This window comes from Pezoporus occidentalis, unplaced genomic scaffold (assembly GCF_034315485.1).
Source record: "Pezoporus occidentalis ecotype Australia unplaced genomic scaffold, CSIRO_AGI_Poc_V1 ctg44, whole genome shotgun sequence".
Classification (NCBI taxonomy): Eukaryota; Metazoa; Chordata; class Aves; order Psittaciformes; family Psittacidae; genus Pezoporus; species Pezoporus occidentalis.
Window position 1 is genome coordinate 2,585,142 of NW_026915769.1, and position 10,908 is coordinate 2,596,049.

The 10,908-nt window shown below is 41.4% G+C and overlaps 1 long non-coding RNA gene across 1 annotated transcript in view; it reads right to left on the reverse strand.

Annotated features, from left to right (window-relative positions):
• LOC134172038 (uncharacterized) overlaps positions 1 to 10,465 on the reverse strand; it is a 33,371-nt gene extending 22,906 nt beyond the window's left edge. The window contains exon 1 of the long non-coding RNA XR_009967808.1: positions 10,092 to 10,465. This is a non-coding gene — a long non-coding RNA (uncharacterized LOC134172038). The remainder of the gene's footprint in view (positions 1 to 10,091) is intronic.
• Positions 10,466 to 10,908: the final 443 nt, after the last annotated feature.

Consider the following 10,908-nt stretch of genomic DNA (forward strand, 5'->3'; position numbering starts at 1 on the left):
GAATAATGAAACATCAAAGCTACCATCATATATCCAACCAAAGCTCTGGTCATAACTGAGTATTTTTTCATATGATCTCTTGGAAAACTCTAAACCATTCTCCACTTCGAAGGAAAAGAGCTATATCTGCTCTTTCAGGTAAAGATCTATCAGGATGGAAGCATCCATGATAGACATCACTCACATTGAAACTCAGGTTTCAAGGCTTGTGGGATAAAGTTTCTTATACCAGAGGTACACAAATTACTCTTCTCTTCATATGTCAGAAGAGGCTTAGATTGATCTTTAATGGAGCTGAAATCCCTCCAAGCCACAGTGCTGCAGCAAAATAATCTATTAGTTTCAGCCAGTTTTGCCTTACACTCTATACAAAAAAATCAATGTGAGGTCTCCACATGAGTTTCAGCAGGATATCAACTTGAAAAGCTTAACCCTACACTTAATTTTCATTTTTGCTGCTGCATGTCCATGTGTCTGGCCTGAAGACACCTTGATAGGAGACGATATTGTTTACTTAGACTCATTCACATAATAAATCAAAGAGCAAACTTCCAAATAGAATTTCATCACCACTGATCTGTAAATCTAAGAGGCTACAAACAGCTACAACCTCTCGTCTCCCTAAGTTTCTGCTATAAAAATAATTCTCTCCTTGTCTTATATACACATTTAGCCTTTCTGTCAGACTCCTGTGGCAATAGACCTTATGGCTTTACTATCAAACCAAGTATAAGATACTTATATCTTATTGAAGCTTTAGTTGAGTTGGACATGTTCTCTGCTTCCTTTCATTCAGGGATTGGTAAGAATGGGTGTTTTGTTTTTTCAGTACCAATATCCAACAGGGTATAAAGCCATACAGACATCCTCTGCTTTCAAGTGCTGGCACTAATTACAATTCAAGGCCTTTTAAGCACAAGTACTCAATCTCTGAACACTAAGTGAAAGCAAGGTTGACTAACCATAAAAGAGATTCTCTCTCTCCTTCCCACCTACCAGGACATTGAAGAAATGTGCTCTTCCCAGCTCCTGAAGTTCTTTACTAGTTCAGGAAATTAATTAGCAAAATAAGCATAAAGCGTTAAATTACTGGACCATTTGGTGTGTGGTAGAACAGGTATTGCATGTTTTTACAGGTTTTCTAGTATCACCTCTGTGCCTGGCAAAATCTTGGAGCACATTCTCCTGGATGGCATGCTAAGGCACATGAAAAACGACAAGGTGCTTGGTGACAGCCAGTATGGCTTCACTAAGGGGAAATCCTGCCTGGCCAATTTGGTGGCCTTCTATAATGGGGCTACAGAACTGATGGGCAGGGGTAGAACAGTTGGTGTAATCTGCCTGGACTTGTGCAAAGCATTCAACACTGTCCCACATGACATCCTTGTCTCTAAATTGGAGAGACATCAATTTGATGGATGGACCACTCGGTGGATAAAAAACTGGCTGGATGGCCGCACACAAAGAGTTGTGGTCAATGACTCAATGTCCATCTGGAGACCAGTAATGAGTGGTGTTCCTCAGGGATCGGTGTTGGGACCGGTCTTGCTCAACATCTTCATTGCTGACATGGACAGTGGGATTGAGTGCACCCTCAGCAAGTTTGCTGATGACACCAGGCTGTGTGGTTTGGTTGATACCCTGGAGGGAAGGAATGCCATCCAGAGGGACCTTGACACCCTTGTGAGGTGGGCTGATGCCAACCTCATGAAGTTTAACCATGCCAAGTGCAAGGTCCTACACCTGGGTCAGAGCAATCCCAGGCACAGCTACAGGCTGGGCAGAGAAGAGATTCAGAGCAGCCCTGCGAGAAGGACTTGGGGGTGTTGGTCGATGAGAAAATGAACATGGGCTGGCTTCAGTGTGCGCTTGCAGCCCAGAAAGCCAACCGTATCCTGGGCTGCATCAAAAGGAGTGTGACCAGCAGGTCGAAGGAGGTGATCTTACCCCTTTACTCTGCTCCTGTGAGACCTCACCCAGAGTATTGTGTGCAGTTCTGGTGTCCTCAACATGGACATGGAACTGTTGGAACAAGTCCAGAGAAGGGCCACGAGGATGATCAGGGGACTGGAGCACTTCCTGTATGAAGACAGTCTGAGGAAGTTGGGGCTGTTCAGCCTGGAGAAGAGAAGACTGCATGGAGACCTCATAGCAGCCTTCCAGTACCTAAAGTGGACCTGTAGGGATGCTGGGGATGAACTGTTCATTAGGGACTGTAGTGACAGGACAAGGGGTAACGGGTTAAAACTTAGGGGAAGTTTAGATTGGATATAAGGAGGAAGTTCTTTACTGTAAGGGTGGTGAGGCACTGGAATGGGTGGCCCAGGGAAGCTGTGAAATCTCCATACCTGGCGGTGTTCAAGGCCAGTTTGGAGAGAGCCTTGGGTGACATGTTTTAGTGTGAGGTGTCCCTGCCCTTGGCAGGGGGGTTGGAACTTGATGATCTTAAGGTCCTTTCCAGCTCTAACAATTCTATGATTCTATAAGAAAGGTCACAGTCAGAAAATAATTGCAGTTCTGCACTTGTACAGAGCAAGGATTCTTTGGACTGGTGCTGCCAAAGCCAGAAAGCCAAAGACTTTGTTTTCTCTTCCTTGCAATGGCCTTTGCTAGTTGTGTCCTTTTTAGAGCTTTTCCTTGGAGTACAAGGAGTGGAAGGTAAGCACAACACAAGCCAAACAAAATTCTTCTTTTCCCTTCTCATAGTGCTGATGAGCATTAAGGCTTTTAGCTGCTGCATTCAGAGTTACAGACTTATCTATCCTCTTTCCCATTTTACCATGTTAAGTAAGCTTCAGAGGGAAAAAATTAAATCTGGTTTTCCAGGTTTCTCTTTTGTTTGAGTTAGTAGTAAGAAGTGCATTGTTTTAAGGGTAATTCAGAGTCTGTAAAAGCAAATAGAGCATCCCCTCAATAACATCATAAGTAAAACCAAACACAGACTAATGAAAAGAAAAATACAGATTGGTAATCAATAGTTAACAAAGGTTGCATCACAAGATCTGTTTACCTAACCTTTATATTGCAATATCTTTCTAAACCCCACATGTAACCCTAGAGAAGGAATCAAAATAGGCTGGCACAGTATTGATTAGAAGCAAAATGCAAATGCCCTCAGTTGCTTCCATATCTGGAACTAGTCAAGAGTGCAAGGTGCTGAATTCTTTATTTTGTTTTTTAACAAAAAAGGCCATGCATTGCAGGGGAATTGTTCACCGCCAATTCATCAGAGTCAGAGCAAGCTGCTAGGTACAGTTACAGTTTTTCTGTAGAAGCGGAAAGGGCAACTATTTGAAGTGAAGCCTTAGGGGTTTGTGTGTTTGTTTTTACTTCTGACCCAAAGGGCAGTCACTCCTTGACAAGCCTCAGGCATGATACAACAAGATAACAGCTGATAGCTTGTGTTGATGCGTGCATGTGTGAAAAATAATCAGTGTTCAGTGAACAGCTTCTGTGTAACAAGGGCAGACAATTTAATGTCTAACCCTTGTGATCTTACCATACCATATATTCACACACAAAGCTGAAAGAGAAATCTCCACCTATGACAGTGGAGGGATACATGTCCATAGAAGACAACCAACAAAAACCTTTATGCATGAAAATATATAATTCAACAGGAAAGATATTTTGCCTATAGCAGTTTTGCGAATACATTTGCAAAAAAATATATAAAAAATAAAAAAATATATGAAAATATATCTTCTGCAAAGTAATTTTACTTGATTTCAAAGGTGCTTCTGAGGGCAGGACAGATATGTATATAAGGTTGTTCAGGATGAGACTACAGGTATGTGCGCGTAGTCTGTATTTATTTTTCTATTTTAATACAACCAAGGAAACTATTCCTTCTCAATAGGCTGTTTCCATTTTTGCTTTAGAGGATTCCCAGGAAATACATGAAAACTGATTGCAATATTCAGGCATCATAGCAGAGAGACATATGGAGAGAAGGAGTGTTACTTTAGAAGGTGCTTTTTTTAACCAGACAAATATGGCAGCTGCTCTCAAACAGTTCACAGGTTTTAAGTGCTGTGAACAGCCTTGAGATGCAACTCGTAAAAGGAATGTGAGCAGGTGGTCAAGGTTCAGGAAAAACTGCATTTGATCCTTCAGCATGTCACCTGCTAATTTCCATGGATATGAATACTAAAGCATGCACAGTATTACAAATAATTGAAGGTGCAATGTATTTATAGTTCTTCTGTATCTGGAGTCAGAGTTCCTATGATTAAGTTTGAAACAGTCAAAGAAAAAAATAACCATTTATACAATTTATGAGACTACTGACATGTAGACAGTTTTTTTTAGAAACAGAACAGAGATGTGCCTAAAGAAAAACCTCTCCATGACAGATGGCAGCCATTATCACCTAATGTGCTTCTGCAAGGCACTTTGCTGAGCGTGGTACAGGGATATAAATAAAATGGGGACTAAGCATAAGTAAATACAAAACCTGGTAGTACAAACAGATTAAGGCCATGGTCACTACTCTTGGCCACAAAATGCTCAGGGATTTAATAACAGTAGATACATGCAGTTTCTACGTGTATTAGCGAGTGGGGATGAAGTTCTGTGTTGTCATTGCAGTAAACAAAGATGCTCCTTTGATGTGCTCTACTGTAAAATCTACAAAATATCACAAGTGGCAGGAAACTAAGCAGCTTACTGAGACCAGATAAAAGCAGAAGCAGCAAACGGACAAGTAGTGTTAAAGTATGACCTAAAATAGTCCAGTGAGAATCATCCGAACGGAACAGTGATCAATAACAAGAGCGAGGTGCTCTGCTCAGAAAAGGAATCCAGGAAATGGCAAGTTACAATTTCTTCACCACAATGAAAAAAAGACATCCCAGAACTTGAAACAAAGTAAGTGCCATTACTGCGTATTAAGCTGGACAGAGAATGACTATTCCTGACAGCTGGGTAAACTTAAGAAAACATTTCAATTGCTATTAAATACCAAAGTGCAGATAATGTTGTCAGGGTCAGAGTCAGGGAGCTTTTGAAATGCATGTATTAAGATCACACTTGCAAGAACATTATTTCTTTATTTAAAAGGCTGGGGGAACAGCAATTCACCTCCAGAGGGTACACCTGATATTATTAATAGGCCAAGAGCCAATAGAAAGGACTAAGCAGAAATTTCCTAAATTCCCTTTTGTCCACTTAAAGTAAATTCTGTGAATATAACAAATACATGACATCCGTACTAACAGGATATTGTAGACATCCTGAAATTTGCACAGACATTTAATGCTGCAAGTCATTTTGAGTCTTATATTGACAAAAATTGAGAAAATTCAGTTGTTGGTGAGAGCTGGTAATTATTCCACATGAGATGGAGAGACAAGCCCCAGATGGTTTTGTAGATTCATGTGAAACTGGAGGCTGCTTTTAATTCAAGAAAGAGCTTTCAGTGGCAATGCTTTCTGAAGTTAATCCCACTCCGTGCATCTTACTTGTACTCCTTGGCACAACATGGCACCTGCCTTAGCTTGAGCAGCCACAATGGGAACAGGGTCAAAGAACTGATCCATAAAAACAAACAGACAAATGTCAAAACATTATCGCTGATACCAACTTTGTCACGTACAATCACTGAACACTCTCCAGTTTTGGAAAAACAAGGCTGTTAACTGTGATAGTCAAGCCTATCAACACAACCAATAACTCAAAATCCTAACATTTTACAAGAGGATAGTCCTCAAATACCCTCTTTCACTTGAAGTAAGGTTAGAAGTTAAATTCTAAGTGGGAGACATCTGAACTTCAGAGTCAAGAATTCACCTTCACATTTACAGGAACCATCTGTGATACATCAGAAGTATATCCACATGGATTCCCTTTTTTCCTTTGGGGGAAACTCAGAAGCATCCAGAAACCCAGAGTGGAATAAAGCAAAACAGGAAGCTCTGAAAGTTTACTTCAACATTTTGAAGTCATTTAGTTAGTGAGTCATAGAAACTTCCTAAGTGTATTGATATAGTTTGGTTTAGGCTTTTGCCTTCCCAAAAAGCCATTTGGACACAATTGTCACAATCACACAAAGCTTCAATTTAGACAGAACAAGAATAGTTTGCAAGAAAATTCTTTGAACTCTAATCAGAAGACAATAACTTCAGGAAAAAATATTCAGATTACTACAAAATGTAGCTGATTAAAGCCATCCTTGTCACTTCCCATAATAAAGCTTCCTCAGACACCATGCTTTGAAGAACCCTAACCGATTTTCAACCACAATAGCTTAAACAAATAATTTTAAAACTACATATTTTTCTATGAAAAATTAATATTGAGATTCTAGAGATTCTCCAGTTTGAATAAACATTGTAAAGCTGTTGGTTGCACAGGATTTTTAAAGGTTATGACATACTCTGTACTACCAGCTACCACAAATGGACCTAGACATTAAGAACACTTTCCATCTAGCCAAGAAAATCTAACATTCCTGCTTTTTACATTTTGGTTTAATTCATACTCTCTAGCAGCAGATGCTTTAATATGAAGTCAACAAAAGTTGACTTCACAGAAATTTGAGCCACCGAAATATAGGCTTATTAAAACAGCAAAGAGTCAAAAAAAATCTGACAAACAGAAAACTTGAAGGAAAAATTCACCAAATGAGCTAATTCACTGTTTCTAGCTAAGTCTCCAGGGTGCCTGTACCTCTGTTCTTAACTCCAGGCAGGTGCTTCACAGCATCCAGATTAGACCCAAAGATCCCTCCTGATCATCCTCAGCCCCAATACATTGTATGTTAATAGGAGACTATAAGTTCCTGTATTCAAGATTTAGAGCAGAGGTTTCTAAAACGTCTCGGTGATCACAAGCTCATTTGTTCCCCAAAACATAGCAGCAAACATTGCCAGGGAGAAGATGCACAGGTTTGAAGCACTTACCCTGAAATGCTTTACCCGCCAATGCCTCACCTTCCTCCTTTGTCATAGAAAAGGTGTTTGCACATTTTATTGCCTCTGCACCAGCCTACATGGAAGGCATGACACTGCAGAGCCATTTGAACAAGAATAGTTGTGCCAAGCCAGCTCTACCCAGCAGATGTGCTGATGAGGAGGTTGGCTCAGAGCTTCACTTGGGCAGAGGTTGCAACTGCATCTGAGTTCATAGCTTCCACATGTTTACTGAGCTCCATACCCACCTAGCCACTATTTTAAGAATGCATCTCTCCTTTTCTCTTCAAGAGCAAAACAACTCCAAACTCTGACTCCTGCTCAGTGTCTAGAAGTAAGACATTCAAATGAAAATGCAACTGCCAGATGATGGTGTCCTTATATTTCCCTAAATGGATCAAATGCTTGTCCTCTAAGGGTAAGATAATCAGTTTTCATATTTTTGTGTATTACCTTAGTTAAATCAATACTCACGGTGCCTCTTACTGTGGGTCTCTCTATTCACCATGAAAAATCCTGTTAAAGATCTCCTGCTTCCAAAAACACAAAGCCACATAAGCAGGTACATCTAAGACACTATACAGGCAGTTGTCAACTCACAGTTTTGAATGAGGTCTCTGGAATACTAAGCTTGATGCTTAGTAAAACTGACTCTAAATTGCATCTCCTATTAACAATGGTTAATTACTATGTGAAGGGCAAAGAGCTGAAATTTAAAGGCAGATCCAAATAACAGTTTGACAGGCATTCCAAATACGTTTGCTTTCACGGAAGCTGAACTGCATGCAGTTGAAAATAACCAAGATGCTTGATCAGCCATTCACATGTACACAGCTGCTGCATATAAAGGACACTAAATATAACAGGGAGCAGAAAAGAATAGGAGCCAGAAAAGTCAGCACTGCTCTTAAGATTTCCAGCTAAATGTTTGTTTACATTATGTTAGACAGTGACAAGACTTCTGCAACTGACATTTTGTTGTTCTGCTTGTGTAAATGCAATGTATATGGTTTCAGCTATGAAACCACTCAACTCTAAGTACTCTCTCAGATGAAAAACATCTTAGTAAGCCTTTTACAGCATCTAATTATATGGTAAGTTTACTAAATGTATTAACTGAAGATCATATCAATCAAGCTGCATGTCCTCTTGGCTTGCCCAATAGCCAAAAGAACCCATCCCATGTGTCCCTGTTAATCTGCATGGACAAACTGGGGGACTAGCCTGTAATTTTTCTCAAAACCTACTTCCTACAATTCTGAAAGGGACAGATCCTGTTTCTGGTAGTGTTTACTACCTGAAGATGGAGGGCAAGCCCAGAAACAGCTCTTGACACCTACCCCAGATTTACTAAACCATAGCTGCTTCGTGCCTTAAGCCTCTATCCCTCCATGCAGCTGACAGGTTAGCAACAGACTGGTAATACATAGCCAATCTTCAGCCAAGGAATTGCTCCAGAAAACAGTCACAGGACTAAGAGGTGCAAGAGTCTACTGCTCACCACTGAGGCAAAACTCATCTCCCTTAGCATTTATTTCCCAGTTCAATTAAGCAGCTGCCCCTGTTGCTATAGGACAAAGATCCCACAGAGAATCCGGAGCACTTACCTGGCACAGGTACTTCCACTAGGAAGCAGCATGGAAGAGGTGGGTGCAGTAACACATGGATATTCTGAACAGCTGAACATTCAAGTCTTCATTTCCCACAAATCTGCTCTAGGTGAAGTGTACTAGAAAAATTGGGCCAGGTATTGATTGGATTAATGTGCACCTGAATACTTCAGGCCTTGATTTCAGGAAACAGCAGGTGGGAGAATGCATATCAAAAGGAACAGTTGAAGGAGGACTGATACTTGGTCATAATTTTGAGACATTCAGAATCTAGGAACTTTGTTCAGGCTCATATCCTTTTGAACCGGATACTTTGTAGAATCACTCAGGTTAAGGAAAGCTCCAGAATAAGAGTTATGTATGTACATAAGTTTGATGCTGTTCCTTTGTGCCCAGTTATTTGCGACATAGCTGGTACCATTTCTCCCAGGGGATCCTCAAGACTCAGAACAGTGGATGGCTGATGCTTAACAGATTAACAGCAATCCACATTTTTTCTCCTCATTGAATTAACAGGCCAGGATTTATTTGTTGCACAGGATTGGATGGATGATTGAATGATTTCCTGACAAGGACTTCCTAGGACTGAGCAGATACTAATTTGTCTTTACAAAACCCCTCCAAAAGTAATTTTAACTACATGCATCATAAGGAGAGCTGAGGAACAGCTGAATTAGAAGTCCAGCCCAAGATAGACAGTATTTTCATAGTACCAGTCACTTAAAAAAAAATAGAGGTTACATGGTCTCCTACAAGAAATGAAATCCTGGCTCTACTGACTTCTCATCCTATTCATCTTGCCAGTTAAAATCCTCTCTCTTCTCCCATACACACATTTGCTTTTCTGTTCTTACCTCTTCTTGGGGCTTCTTTCTTGCTTAGTCCTAGTTTTGAACTTGCATGCTTTACTGAGCAGTCCCTGATCTTCCCCACTGCCTCTCAGACTGGCTTGTACTCCTTCCTGCCTGCACAGTAGCTCCTTGTTGCAGGATCCATGTTCAGCAAGACCCATTAGCCTATTCCCTGGCCTTGACCTTCAGTCTGCCTCTTCCCACAACAATCTCAGTTCTTGCTGGTTCTCCAGGATGTTTACTGCCTCAAACTACAGCTTCTGCCCCAGGTGCCAGGTGTGTTCCTCAGCACCCAGCTCACAGCTATTTCCTCCACACTGACAGATAAGGTTCAAGGTGAAGTCACTTGGGTATACTGACATGTTACTTAGCCCAGATCAAAACCCTGACCTAGACTTTCAATCTGTTCTGCTTCCTGGAGTCAACAGTATGAAAACAGGGTAGGAGAAATTTGTTCCTTTCTAATTAATAGGTTTGTCTAAAGGCAGCATACTCCACATAGCCTCATTTTCACATTACAGTCACAAACATAATTGTGCTGATAGACTGAAATCTGACAACAGATTCCATGAAACACATCTGTCTGTATCATACGAAGCCTCACAAAGACTTATCAGCGAACTTTAAGTTATCAAATAACTACTGAAATTCTAAACCCACAAAGGGCTTCACTCTACTAACACATAGCTCAAGACTAGCAGTCACATGTTTAGGCTTACCTTTGCCAGCATCTGGACACTGAACTACTGGGGGCTGCTCCCCAAGGGAAAGGAGGGCAAGCCAGCAACCAAGGCTAGATCCAGCACAAGCAGGGCCCTCTCTGAAGGCACAGTCCTACAGAGGCTGAAGACAGCACAGCTGGGTGCTGGTAACAGGTTTTGCCAACAGTTTCAGGCACTACAAGGGGATAAATCAGGCCCAGGAAGTCCAGCCAGGAACAGAAAAGATTAGTCCAGAAACAAGACTTGAAACAAGGGCACAAAAGGTTCATCCAGGAAACACACAGCAAAGACACAAGATCCATCCAAGAGGACAATACTGGAGACAAGCACACCTCCAACAAAGCTTGGGTGGAGGTTAGTGTTTCTGTGCCCATGGGTGTTGGTGGAGGTCCCAGGTGAAGTTGGTCAGGGTTACTAAGGCCATTAAGACCACAAAATGCACTGAAATGTTTTTTTAGCTAACCAGGTGATCACTTGAGGCAGTTCCGCAGGCTCCCCCAGGTGATCTCTGTGGCATATAGTGCAGCCATTAGCGCTGTTTACATTCCTCTGTGCATTGGTTCCTGTGCTGGCTGGAGGATTTAGCCTATCCCAGTGTCAGCTCCCTGGGCAGTTCTACTGCAGTGCTCAACAAATATACACGTAAAACACTTGCAAGTAGTCGGGAGAAAAGATGCAGGCATGGCTGCACAGGACTACTCATGTAAGGCAGTCAGGATGTTTCACATGTATTTTAATAAGATGGACAGCCATGGGCCATGCATGTGCTGGAGTGGTCACAGAGAACAGTGGCACTGCTGCGTGTACGTACTCT